Genomic DNA, 14,876 nt, shown 5'->3' on the forward strand with positions numbered 1-14,876 from the left:
AGAGAGGCAGATAGATAGGGAGGAAGAGAGAGAGAGAGAGCAGATAGATAGGGAGGAAGAGAGAGAGAGAGAGAGAGAGAGAGAGGGAGGAAGAGAGAGGGAAGCAGATAGATAGGGAGGAAGAGACAGAGAGAGAGAGGGAAGCAGATAGATAGGGAGGAAGAGAGAGGGAGAGAGGCAGATAGATAGGGAGGAAGAGAGAGAGAGAGGCATGACAAAGAGGGTCTATAATTGGTTGAGTAGTGTGAATCATAGAGGTGTCTGGATGCGGCCTGGACAGAGAGGTATCATTAGAGAAATGAGAGGTGACTGATACCTACCCCCTGTAGAATTTCACCCAGTAGATATGGGAGTAGATGCTGCCCTGACACTCTCTCTCTCTCTCTCTCCCTTTCTGTCTCTCTCTGTCTCTCTCTCTCTCTCTCTCTGTCTCTCTCTCTCTCTCTCTCTGTCTCTCTCTCTCTCTCTCTCTGTCTCTCTCTCTCTCTGTCTCTCTCTCTCTCTCTCTCTGTCTCTCTCCCCTCTCTCTCCCCCTCTCGCTCTCTCTCTCTCTCTCTCTCTCTCTCTCTGTCTCTCCCTCTCTCGCTGTCTCTCACCCTCTCTCTCTGTCTCTCTGACTGTGGGATATGAGGACATCCTGTAGATACTGATGCTTTCAAAACCACAAGTTAGGTTTTTCTTTTGTCCAATTGAAAAGTATTCCTCTGTTGCATTTTTATTCAAACGGATCAAATCAAGGCTGCGTGGTTGAACAATTAACCCCTAAAACTATATCCTTTAATTAACCCCCTAAAACTATGTCCTTTAATTAACCCCTAAAACTATATCCTTTAATTAACCCCTGAAACTATATCATTTAATTAACCCCTGAAACTATATCCTTTAATTAACCCCTGAAAGTATATCCTTTAATTAACCCCTGAAACTATATCCTTTAATTAACCCCTGAAACTATATCCTTTAATTAACCCCTGAAACTATATCCTTTAATTAACCCCTGAAACTATATCCTTTAATTAACCCCTAAAACTATATCCTTTAATTAACCCCTGAAACTATATCCTTTAATTAACCCCTGAAACTATATCCTTTAATTAACCCATTGTCGTGCTGAAGAAAACTCCACTTGAACTTTACAAGGCTTCAGATTTATGATCACGAAGTCGTAATATTGATGAGAACATTAACCCCTTTGTGATGTTTTATGTTTACTGCCAATAAAATATGAAATACGGGGTGAAGGAAGAGGAAATAGTATTTTGTAAAGGAGATGGGGTTTGGGAGATTTACGCCGAGACGCCTTGACAGATTAATATTCAGGTCATAAAGACGTGGAGGGGCGTCTATATTTCCTCTGTGTGTTCCGTGGAGGGGCGTCTATATTTCCTCTGTGTGTGTCGTGGAGGGGCGTCTATATTTCCTCTGTGTGTGTCGTGGAGGGGCGTCTATATTTCAACTGCTATTTGTCATGATGTACAACATGCTGCTGCCCCACCCTGCCTCGCCCAGCCGCTTGGCATTCTGGGAACGCCACTGCGTCCCGGGTTGAACGTTCTCCCTCATTGCATTAACGACAACTCTGGTCCCCGTAGCAGTATCCTCAGGGGACTGACTGGAGGACGGCCTCCTGTAAAGGGCCTCCTGTAAAGAGCCTCCTGTAAAGGGCCTCCTGTAAAGGGCCTCCTGTAAAGGGCCTCCTGTAAAGGGCCTCCTGTAAAGAGCCTGCTGTAAAGGGCCTCCTGTAAAGGGCCTCCTGTAATGAGCCTCCTGTAAAGGGCCTCCTGTAAAGGGCCTCCTGTAAAGGGCCTCCTGTAAAGGGCCTCCTGTAAAGGGCCTCCTGTAAAGAGCCTGCTGTAAAGGGCCTCCTGTAAAGGGCCTAATGAGCCTGTAATGAGCCTCCTGTAAAGGGCCTCCTGTAAAGAGCCTCCTGTAAAGGGCCTCCTGTAAAGAGCCTCCTGTAAAGGGCCTCCTGTAAAGGGCCTCCTGTAAAGGGCCTCCTGTAAAGTGCCTCCTGTAAAGGGCCTCCTGTAAAGGGCCTCCTGTAAAGGGCCTCCTGTAAAGGGCCTCCTGTAAAGAGCCTACTGTAAAGGGCCTCCTGTAAAGAGCCTCCTGTAAAGAGCCTCCTGTAAAGGGCCTCCTGTAAAGGGCCTCCTGTAAAGGGCCTCCTGTAAAGAGCCTCCTGTAAAGGGCCTCCTGTAAAGGGCCTGCTGTAAAGGGCCTCCTGTAAAGAGCCTCCTGTAAAGGGCCTCCTGTAAAGAGCCTCCTGTAAAGGGCCTCCTGTAAAGAGCCTGCTGTAAAGGGCCTCCTGTAAAGGGCCTCCTGTAAAGAGCCTACTGTAAAGGGCCTCCTGTAATGAGCCTCCTGTAAAGAGCCTCCTGTAAAGGGCCTCCTGTAAAGGGCCTCCTGTAAAGGGCCTCCTGTAAAGGGCCTCCTGTAAAGAGCCTCCTGTAAAGGGCCTCCTGTAAAGGGCCTCCTGTAAAGGGCCTCCTGTAAAGGGCCTCCTGTAAAGAGCCTCCTGTAAAGGGCCTCCTGTAAAGGGCCTACTGTAAAGGGCCTCCTGTAAAGAGCCTCCTGCCTCCTGTAAAGGGCCTCCTGTAAAGAGCCTCCTGTAAAGAGCCTCCTGTAAAGGGCCTCCTGTAAAGGGCCTCCTGTAAAGGGCCTCCTGTAAAGGGCCTCCTGTAAAGAGCCTACTGTAAAGGGCCTCCTGTAAAGGGCCTCCTGTAAAGAGCCTCCTGTAAAGGGCCTCATGTAAAGGGCCTCCTGTAAAGGGCCTCCTGTAAAGGCCTCCTGTAAAGGGGGGAGGAAGCTGCTATCAAACCTGAAGCTGTTCTTCATGTAAAGGGTCAAGTCAGAAAGAAAGAGGAGTCATTCAGACTGTCCCGGTTTCGGTAGCTAGGTAGATTGCTTCAAGGTAACTGGGCAGGGTGCCTGGAAGCAACCAGGCTGTCTGGTGAGGCCCGAGACCAGGTGTGTCTCTGTGAGAAGAGAATGAATGAAAGATTGAACGGCCCAGCTGTCGAGTACAGTAGAGGCTCGTAGTCACACGGAAAAACATCGGGAGAGGAGTAGCTAGCGGGTGAAGCTAATATTTTAGCCGGGGCCTCTCCTCTCTCTCCCTCTCTCCTCTATGTCCCTGTCTCTTTCTCTGTTGCTATATAGAGAGAGAGACACAGCTAACATCTGTGGTAGTGTTGAATTATAAACCTCCTGTAGTCTTGTGAAGGCCTTGCTGTGACTCCCGTCTGTGGGAGCATCCGTAGGCAGCCTGCAGCTAGCTTGTGTGTGTGTGTGTGTGTGTGTGTGTGTGTGTGTGTTTTGTTCTGTTAGATGTGTATGTATGCATATAGTATTAGTCGATACCAGTATTGAATTGTGTTCATAGAACAGATGAGGAAGCCTGATACTTATTTAATCACCCAGGCGTACATAACAAACAGTCTGCTCTCCCTACCCCCTCCCTAATACCCCCTACCCTCTTCTACCCCTTACAACCCCTGCTACCCCCTACCAGCTCAGCCATCTCTCCCTCCCCAGTCCCTACCAGCCTCGAGGCAGCCTGGCATCACATTGAAGGAAGGCTCCTCTCCCTCATAACAACTCCTGTTATCCTGCTTCACAAACCAGCAGAAGCATCGCATTCCCAACCGTCTCTTTGGTGTTGACAAGACCTTCTCCTTTCTGATCAGAGGCAGACGGAGACAACACGCAGACACATCCGTGGTACTCATCCCCTCGGCCTCCAGACACATCCGTGGTACTCATCCCCTCGGCCTCCAGACACATCCGTGGTACTCATCCCCTCGGCCTCCAGACACATCCGTGGTACTCATCCCCTCTGCCTCCAGACACATCCATGGTACTCATCCCCTCTGCCTCCAGACACATCCGTGGTACTCATCCCCTCTGCCTCCAGACACATCAGTGGTACTCATCCCCTCTGCCTCCAGACACATCAGTGGTACTCATCCCCTCTGCCTCCAGACACATCAGTGGTACTCATCCCCTCTGCCTCCAGACACATCAGTGGTACTCATCCCCTCTGCATCCAGACACATCAGTGGTACTCATCCCCTCTGCCTCTCTCTCTAGTCCTCCAGACACATCAGTGGTACTCATCCCCTCTTCCTCTCTCTCTAGTCCTCACGGACACTTGATGGAAGGAAATAAAGACTATGTTCTGTTCTCAGACTGAGAGAAACGTAGAGAGAGAGAGAGTCTGTGAGTTCAAAAACGTTATTCAGGAGATGGATCAGCGCTGGGCCTTTGAAGATGCTGTTAAATAGATGTCTCAGGAGTTAGGTACAGGAAGTAGAGAAAAAACCAAGGTACAGGAAGTAGAGAAATAACCAAGGTACAGGAAGTAGAGAAATAACCAAGTTACAGGAAGTAGAGAAATAACCAAGGTACAGGAAGTAGAAAAATAACCAAGGTACAGGAAGTAGAGAAATAACCAAGGTACAGGAAGTAGAAAAATAACCAAGGTACAGGAAGTAGAGAAATAACCAAGGTACAGGAAGTAGAGAAATAACCAAGGTACAGGAAGTAGAAAAATAACCAAGGTACAGGAAGTAGAGAAATAACCAAGGTACAGGAAGTAGAGAAATAACCAAGGTACAGGAAGTAGAAAAATAACCAAGGTACAGGAAGTAGAGAAATAACCAAGGTACAGGAAGTAGAAAAATAACCAAGGTACAGGAAGTAGAGAAATAACCAAGGTACAGGAAGTAGAGAAATAACCAAGGTACAGGAAGTAGAGTTACTACTGTATAGTTATTTCTTGGAGAAGTTTCAATGTTGTTGGACTGTAAATTATTTGAAGGCCTTTTTTTCTATGTTGTTACTTTAGGATGAGGCTTAGTGTTCAGTTATAACACACACACACACACACACACACACACACACACACACTTCATCTCAGTGAAAGCCGTTGTGTTTATCAGATCTCAGCATCGCTGTAGCTCGGGGGGCTGATCTGCTGTGAGCAGAGCTAGTGTGGTTCTGACTATCAGCACCTCTGGCTGTGTCAGTCTCGTTTCAATCTCTGGCTTCTGAGGAAACATTCACACATCCTACCCCAGAGGAGGAAAACTAACTCTCCTCTCCCTCCTCTCTCTCTCCTTTCCCTCCTCTCTTTCCTTTCCTCTCTCTCTCCTCTCCCTCCTCTCTCTCTCTCTCCCCTCCTCTCTCTCCTCCCTTTCCCTCCTCTCTTTCTCTCGTCTCTCTCTCTCTCCTCTCTGTCCCCTCCCTCCTTTCTCTCACCCCCTCTCTCTCTCCTTTCCCTCCTCTCTTTCCTTTCCTCTCTCGCTCCTCTCCATCCTCTCTTTCTATCCTCTCTTTCTCCCTCCTCTCTCCTCTCTTTCTCCTCTCTCTTTCCCTCTCTCCTCTCTCTCTCTCTCTGTCTCCCCTCCCTCCCCTCCTTTATCTCACCTCCCTCCTTTCTCTCTCACCTCCCTCCTCCCTCTGTCCCCTCCCTCCTTTCTCTCACCAAAGATTAGGAGGGAGAGACAACAGGGTAGAGGAGAGACCAGAGGGTAGGAGAAGAGACCAGAGGGTGGAAGGGAGAGACCAGAGGGTAGGATTAGAGACCAGAGGGTAGGAGGAGAGAGCAGAGGGTAGGAGGGAGGTGAGACAGGGTAGCAGGAGAGACCAGAGGGTAGGAGGGGAGACCAGAAGGTAGGAAGAGAGACCAGAGTTTAGGAGGGAGAGACCAGAGGGTAGAGGAGAGACCAGAGGGTAGTAGGAGAGACAAGAAGGTAGGAGGAGAGACCAGAGTGTAGCAGGAGAGACCAGAGGGTAGCAGGAGAGACCAGAGGGTAGAAGGGAGAGAGCAGAAGATAGGAGGAGAGACCAGAGGATAGGAGGAGAGACCAGAGGGTAGGTGGAGAGACCAGGGGGTAGGAGGAGAGACCATAGGGTAGGAGGAGAGACCAGAACGTAGGAAGTTGGAAGGAGAGACCACACCCTTTTAATGCCAGTTATCATTAGCTAGCTAGGTAGAAACACCCTTTTTATGCCAGTTATCATAAGCTAGCTAGGTAGAAACACCCTTTTAATGCCAGTTATCATTAGCTAGCTAGGTAGAAACACCTTTTAATGCCAGTTATCATTAGCTAGCTAGCTAAAACCACCCTTTTAATGCCAGTTATCATTAGCTAGCTAGGTAGAAACACCCTTTTAATGCCAGTTATCATTAGCTAGCTAGCTAAAACCACCCTTTTAATGCCAGTTATCATTAGCTAGCTAGGTAGAAACACCCTTTCAATGCCCGTTATCATTAGCTAGACAAAAACACCACGAAGCCTTTCAATGTCAGTTGAATGCTGTTTCAAGATTTAGTTTTAATGTTAAATGCACAAGTATTTATTTTTATATTTAACTAGGCAAGTCAGTTAAAACTTGTTATGGACTAGGTCCCTGTGGCGGGATCAAATCAGCGGAAATTTTAGAGCGCCACCTAATAGTTTAAAACAGTATAAAATAGTATAAAACTCAAACTTTCATTAAAACACACATACAAGGTACTGAATTAAAGCTACACTCGTTGTGAATCTAGCCAGCAAGTCAGATTTGTAAAATGCTTTTCGGCGAAAGCATGAGAAGCTATTATCTGATAGCATGCACCCCCAGAATACCAGACCGTCAACAAAACAACAGATTTTGCTGTAGCCGGCGCTACCCAAAACGCAGAAATAAAATATAAAACATTCATTACCTTTGACGAGCTTCTTTCTTGGCACTCTATATGTCACATAAACATCACAATTGGGTCTTTTTCCCGATTAAATCCGTCATTGTATACCCAAAATGTGATTTGCTGAAGACCGGTCTGATCCAGAAAAATGCCCCTTTACAAGACGCAACGTCACTTTTTAAAATTACAAAAGTTGCCTATATACTTTTACAAATCACTTCAAACTACTTATCTAAACCAACTTTAGGTATTAATAAACGTTAATAATCTATCAAATTGATCACGGGGCGATCTGTATTCGATAGCAGCAAGTCTTGAAATCATACTCCATGTTTTCACTTTCATAACATCCTGTGGTGTACTCGATGAAAGGAAGTGCTTACACGTCACCAAACCAAGGATAAAGAAGCCCCAAAATGACCGCATTGGCGAAATCGTGTGGAAGCTGTAGGTGTTTACAGGGGATCCCAATGTATTTTCTTCAGCCTTAGACAATACATTGACTGGCGGATGAATATTATTTTTGTGTTTTTGGTGACCAGTTTTTCGAAGGATTTTGACTCCTAAACACGTTCTGTTATAGCCACAGACGCGATTTAACCAGTTTTAGAGACTTCAGAGTGTTTTCTATACACACACACTTATCATATGCATATACTATATTCCTGGCATGAGTAGCAGGACGCTGAAATGTTGCGCGATTTTTAACAAAAAGCTGCGAAAATTCGCAGCCTCCTTAACAGGTTTGAGAACAAATTCTTATTTACAATGATGGCCTAGGAACAGTGGGTTATCTGCCTTGTTCAGGGAGCAGCAACATTTCAGTTACTGACCCAACACTCTAACCACTAGTCTACCTGCTCGTTACTAGTCCAACACTCTAACCACTAGGCTACCTGCTGGTTACTGCCCAACACTCTGACCACTAGGCTACCTGCTGGTTACTAGTCCAACACTCTAACCACTAGTCTACCTGCTGGTTACTAGTCCAACACTCAAACCACTAGGCTACCTGCTGGTTACTGGCCCAACGCTCTAACCACTAGGCTACCTGCTGGTTACTAGTCCAACACTCTGACCACTAGGCTACCTGCTAGTTACTGGCCCAATGCTCTAACCACTAGGCTACCTGCTGGTTACTGGTCCAACGCTCTGACCACTAGGCTACCTGCTGGTTACTGACCCAACACTCTAACCACTAGGCTACCTGCTGGTTACTAGTCCAACGCTCTAACCACTAGTCTACCTGCTGGTTACTAGTCCAACGCTCTAACCACTAGTCTACCTGCTGGTTACTAGTCCAACGCTCTAACCACTAGTCTACCTGCTGGTTACTAGTCCAACGCTCTAACCACTAGTCTACCTGCTGGTTACTAGTCCAACACTCTAACCACTAGTCTACCTTCCGGTTACTAGTCCAACGCTCTAACCACTAGGCTACGCTGCTGGTTACTAGCCCAACACTCTAACCACTAGGCTACCTGCTGGTTACTGACCCAACACTCTAACCACTAGGCTACCTGCTGGTTACTAGTCCAACGCTCTAACCACTAGGCTACCTGCTGGTTACTAGTCCAACACTCTAACCACTAGGCTACCTGCTGGTTACTAGTCCAACGCTCTAACCACTAGGCTACCTGCTGGTTACTAGTCCAACGCTCTAACCACTAGGCTACCTGCTGGTTACTAGTCCAACACTCTAACCACTAGGCTACCTGCTGGTTACTAGTCCAACACTCTAACCACTAGGCTACGCTGCCTCCCCATACGGTGAAATGCCTTTCAATGTTAGTTGTATTTCAATACTGTGCAGAACCTTCAGTATGACAAAATGTACATTTTCGAGTGTGACTTGTATGTTTCAATTTTAAATGTAAATTGTGATCATTTGGAGAAAGATCACTGATATTTCTACAGCAGTAACCATGGCAGCAGGTTGGGTTGCAGAAAGGATGCTACTAGACTCACTGAGAAAGGTTAAGTTCACAGAGACATCTGTAAGTTAATGGAGACATTTGTAAGTTCATAGAGACATCTGTAAGTTCATAGAGACATCTGTAAGTTCATAGATACCTCTGTAAGTTCACAGAGACATCTGTAAGTTCATAGAGACATCTTGGTTGACCTAGCCAACTAGATCTAGGCTACTACTCATGATGTAGTGGTTGACCTAGCCAACTAGATCTAGGCTACTACTCATGATGTAGTGGTTGACCTAGCCAACTAGATCTAGGCTACTACTCATGATGTAGTGGTTGACCTAGCCAACTAGATCTAGGCTACTACTCATGATGTAGTGGTTGACCTAGCCAACTAGATCTAGGCTACTACTCATGATGTAGTGGTTGACCTAGCCAACTAGATCTAGGCTACTCATGATGTAGTGGTTGACCTAGCCAACTAGATCTAGGCTACTACTCATGATGTAGTGGTTGACCTAGCCAACTAGATCTAGGACACTCATGATGTAGTGGTTGACCTAGCCAACTAGATCTAGGCTACTCATGATGTAGTGGTTGACCTAGCCAACTAGATCTAGGCTACTACTCATGATGTAGTGGTTGACCTAGCCAACTAGATCTAGGCTACTACTCATGATGTAGTGGTTGACCTAGCCAACCAACATGATGTAGTGGTTGACCTAGGCTACTACTCATGATGTAGTGGTTGACCTAGCCAACTAGATCTAGGCTACTACTCTACTCAATGATGCTACTACTCATGAGTGTGGTTGACCTAGCCAACTAGATCTAGGCTACTACTCATGATGTAGTGGTTGACCTAGCCAACTAGATCTAGCTACTACTCATGATGTAGGCCAACTAGACTACTCATGATGTAGTGGTTGACCTAGCCAACTAGATCTAGGCTACTACTCATGATGTAGTGGTTGACCTAGCCAACTAGATCTAGGCTACTACTCATGATGTAGTGGTTGACCTAGCAACAACTAGACTCTAGGCTACTACTCATGATGTAGTGGTTGACCTAGCAACTAACTAGACTCTAGGCCAACTACTACTCATGATGTAGTGGTTGACCTAGCCAACTAGATCTAGGCTACTACTCATGATGTAGTGGTTGACCTAGCCAACTAGATCTAGGCTACTACTCTACTACCTCAATGATGTAGTGGTTGACCTAGCCAACTAGATCTAGGCTACTCATGATGTAGTGGTTGACCTAGCCAACTAGATCTAGGACACTCATGATGTAGTGGTTGACCTAGCCAACTAGATCTAGGACACTCATGATGTAGTGGTTGACCTAGCCAACTAGATCTAGGACACTCATGATGTAGTGGTTGACCTAGCCAACTAGATCTAGGACAGGGATTTTTACTCGTTGAAAATCTAAAATGACTATAACATCCTGGGATTTAAAACTTACTTGATTTTTGAAAATGCAACATATTTAAAAATATAAATATATTTTGACATTCTGATAACGTGTTTGAGATTACGTTGCTTCCCGCTCTTCGTTGATTTCGGTAAGACATCCCCATATCTAATTGATCAGCTGCTGTCAATATGACATCCAGGCATTTAAACTAGATTTTTGGAAATGTCAAATACTATAAAACGTGTTTATCGCATTCTCAAACGGCCTACTCTTTAGGACCCAAGTATGGGAATTAGGACACGACCCAGGATGTTTCCTGGTGGCAGACTGATGACTTCTCAATCTTTCCGAACTCTTCAGCCTCCGGTGGGAAGGAAAGGAGATGCTCATGGTGTTCCACAATGGAGCCCTGGTCCCTCCTCTCCTCTCTCATCTCTCCTCTCTCTCCTCTCTCCTCTCCTCTTTCCTTACTGCTCTGCACTCTCCTCTCTCCTCTCTCCTCTCTCTCTCTCCTCTCTCTTCTCTCCTCTCTCCTCTCTCCTCTCTCTTCTCTCTTCTCTCCTCTCTCTCTCTCTCTCTCTCTCTCTCCTCTCTCCTCTCTCCTCTCTCCTCTCTCTTCTCTCTTCTCTCTCTCTCCTCTCTCCTCTCTCCTCTCTCCACTCTCCTCTCTCCTCTATCCTCTCTCCTCTCTCTTCTCTCCTCTCTCCTCTCTCTTCTCTCCTCTCTCCTTTCTCTTCTCTCCTCCCTGCTCTCTGTTCTCTGCTTGCTTGTGCGTATCATCAATGGGTTAATTGACAGTGTCTGGGCGCGTGCCGGGTGCTGGAATGGCAACAACAGGGAAGTGGGTGGAGACGTGTAGCGTAGCATGGCATCTAGCCAACATTGCTAATCATGATTGTCTGTGAAGTGGCCCTAATCATCTGTTGGAGACTAGGCCGGTCTGTGTGTGAGTGTGTGTTTGTGCCAGCTCTCAGTGTTATTTATACAGAGACACTGGCCGAGAGAAGAGAGAGAGGAGAGAGAGAGAGAGAAGAGAGAAAGGGAGAGAAGAGAGAGAGAGAGAGAGAGAGAGAGGAGAGAAGAGAGAGAGAGAGAGAGAGAGAGAGAGAGAGAGAGAGATCAAACAGCATTGTGTGGTGTTTGTATTTGTTCTGGTAATTTGCTGAGGTTAAGACAAACATGAAAGAGGTACGTTGCATATTAATGTGGTAGAAAGACTGGTCTCTAGCTGGTCTCTAGCTGGTCTCTAACTGGTCTCTAACTGGTCTCCAGCTGGTCTCCAGCTGGTCTCCAGCTGGTCTCCAGCTGGTCTCCAGCTGGTCTCTAGCTGGTCTCTAGCTGGTCTCTAGCTGGTCTCCAGCTGGTCTCCAGCTGGTCTCTAGCTGGTCTCTAGCTGGTCTCTAGCTGGTCTCTAGCTGGTCTCAGCTGGTCTCCAGCTGGTCTCTAGCTGGTCTCTAGCTGGTCTCTAGCTGGTCTCTAGCTGGTCTCTAGCTGGTCTCTAGCTGGTCTCCAGCTGGTCTCTAGCTGGTCTCTAGCTGGTCTCTAGCTAACACTTTCCTTTTTCAAATCAGGGCTTTGTACAAATTAAAAGTCTTGACTAACTTTGAGTGAAAACAAAGTACAAATATTGCTACGTTATATTAGACAAAATGATTTAGTGTCACAACTTGTTTAAAACCCTAAATACACCATGAGAGACACATGTGATTTGACATCATTTAGAAATAAAAATAATCCACACAAATCACCATTCTTCATTAACTGAGTAAAATCTGCCCCCCCCCCCAAATGTCTGCCGAGTAAAATCCAATCCTAAGAAGTGAAAAGATGACGAAGGAGACATTGAAGGTCGTTCTGTCTCCTCTCCAACTCTTTGTGAGTTTCTGCATTATAATGTTGATCTCCTGACCTGTGGAAGTGTTGGTTGGAGCTGGCGATGGTCACGGTCCTGTAATCCTACCGGTTCCTTTAGGAACCCCTCTTCCTCCTGACACTCCTCACACACTCCTCACACACACACACACACACACACACACACATGCACGCACATGCACACACACACACACACACACACACACACACACACACACACACACACACACACACACACACACACACACACTCACACACACACACACACGCACGCACACGCGCACACACACACACACACACACACACACAAATACACACACTCTGAGGGCGATCACACACACACACACACACACTCAGACACACACACACACTCCGCACGCACACACACACATACACACACACTGAGGGCGATCACACGCTCCTCAGACACTCAGACACACACACACACACACGCACTCCACACACACACACACACCCTAACCTTCACGCGCCAGGGAGAAATCACCAGACAGACCCTCGAGCATGAACCAAATGTCACCTGCAAGCCGCTGCTCAACAATCTAATTAGTCCGACACTCTCTCCCTTCGTCAAATCACACAGAATAATCATGTCATCACTCCTCGCCCTTCGTCTCACGGGAATAAAACGAGACGAGATGATAGAATGGTAGTTGCCACAGCCGCTGTTTTGAGTCGGTCATCCCCTCCGTTCAAGCAGATGATCCTTAACATAACACACGACAAAGTCCTGAAATCAGGCCTCGTGTCCCAATTCTAACAGTGTAGGACTGTAGAGGTCCTGAAATCAGGCCTCGTGTCCCAGTTATACAGTGTAGGCCTGTAGAGGTCCAGAAATCAGGCCTCGTGTCCAAGTTGTAACAGTGTAGGCCTGTAGAGGTCCTGAAATCAGGCTTAGTTTCCCAGTTGTAACAGTGAGGCCTGTAGAGGTCCAGAAATCAGGCCTCGTGTCCCAGTTGTAACAGTGTATGCCTGTAGAGGTCCTGAAATCAGGCCTCGTGTCCCAGTTGTAACAGTGTAGGCCTGTAGAGGTCCTGAAATCAGGCCTCGTGTCCCAGTTGTAACAGTGTAGGCCCATAGAGGGTAATGTAAGGATATTACTGAGGCTTTATGCACATTCATTGTTCAACATATATATATATATGCCCTTTAAAATGAAACATTGCTACAGGCCCATTGCCTGAATATGAACTGAGCCTCTTGGTTTCCAACAGAGCTGCTGCGTTTCATTACGGAGAAGATAATGAATTATAAAGATAATGCAAACCGGGTTTCTGTTGCTGACAACACCGTTCTGTGACGACATTTTCACCTTTTTTACAGATTTGATATTCTCTCTGATCAGTTGGCTGTTGGTTCATGTTAATTAACCCAGGGGCACTTGAGGAGGGTTCAGCCCTTTGAAGAGAGGGAGGGAACGAGGGAAGGGGGGGGAGAGATAAAGAGAGAATGGACTGAGGGGGAAAAGCCTGTAGTGTCTGCAGTTTCAGCTATTTGTTTCCATTGTAGCTGGGTTATGTTATGCAGAGCGACGCTGCCTCTCCTAGCTGAACTTGGGAGAGGCTATAGGCTGGTGTTTGAGTGAGTGCGATAGTGGGTGGTTGTCTCTCTATCCCTCTCTACTCACCCCATACCCCCTGCTGTCCCCCTCCCTGGGCCCCCCAGCTGCCCCCGTGGGCCCCCCAGCTAGCCTCATCCTGGGCAGGATCCTGGGTCTGTCCTGTCCACCTCCCCTCAGGAGGTCTGGATATGGTAATAGAGAATATAACTGTGGAAGATGGTGAGGATGGCCTTTAGCGCCTAGCTCCTCAAAAAAGTAGAGAAGGAGAGATGTTGTATCTTTGGCTCTCTGGGTCTTTCTGTTTCATGAAGGATAGATATTGGATATTTGGTTCTCTGGGTCTTTCTGTTTCATGTGTGGCTGGTGGGGAAATGATCTTTTCCCCTTTTGCTTCTCCTGCTCTGACTCTCTCTGAAAACACAAAGCTGATTTGGAGAGAGAGAGAGTGTGTCACCGACGGCGAAACACCATCATCTTGGCCCTGAAACTGTAGAGAAAGCTGCAATGCAATTATTTTGTTAACCAGTTCACTGCTTTGCTTCCTACTTCCTGTTGGATAGTGGTACCAGAGTAAAGAGTCTGACAAGACAAGATCCTCTGAACGAAGCCTTCGGGACCACAGCAGCAGTGGTGTACTCTACGATAATAGCCTTATCCCAGATGTGTTTGTGCTGTCTTGTCTATTAACGCCTGCCTGTATGATCAATGTTTGAGCTGAGTTGGAGAAGAGAACACAAACACGTCTGACCAGGCTATCAGGGATGGCAATTAAAAAAAAACGATTTGGATTTTGGAAGAAGAAGGAGGAGGAGGAGGTGGAGAAGGTGGAGGAGGAGGAGGAGGAGGTGGAGGAGGTGGAGGAGGAGAAGGTGGGAGGAGGTGGAGGAGGAGAAGGAGGAGGAGGAGGTGGAGGAGGAGGAGGAGGAGGTGGAGGAGGTGGAGGAGGAGAAGGTGGAGGAGGAGGAGGAGGAGGTGGAGGAGGTGGAGGAGGAGAAGGTGGAGGAGGTGGAGGGAGGAGAAGGAGGAGGAGGAGGTGGAGGAGGAGGAGGAGGAGGTGGAGGAGGTGGAGGAGGAGAAGGTGGAGGAGGAGGTGGAGGAGGAGGAGGAGGAGGTGGAGGAGGTGGAGGAGGAGAAGGTGGAGGAGGAGGTGGAGGAGGTGGAGGAGGAGAAGGTGGAGGAGGAGGTGGAGGAGGAGGAGAAGGAGGTGGAGGAGGTGGAGGAGGAGGTGGAGGAGGTGGAGGAGGAGAAGGAGGAGGAGGAGGTGGAGGAGGAGAATGTGGAGGAGGAGAAGGTGGAGGACGTGGAGGAGATTTGTCTCCGTGAGAATCGGAGAAATTAAGCGTCTTCAATGGAACGTCAGGCACCTGAAAAACGAAGCGCCTCGTGTTTAAA

This window comes from Oncorhynchus tshawytscha, unplaced genomic scaffold (genome assembly GCF_018296145.1).
Source record: "Oncorhynchus tshawytscha isolate Ot180627B unplaced genomic scaffold, Otsh_v2.0 Un_contig_2057_pilon_pilon, whole genome shotgun sequence".
Taxonomy (NCBI): Eukaryota; Metazoa; Chordata; class Actinopteri; order Salmoniformes; family Salmonidae; genus Oncorhynchus; species Oncorhynchus tshawytscha.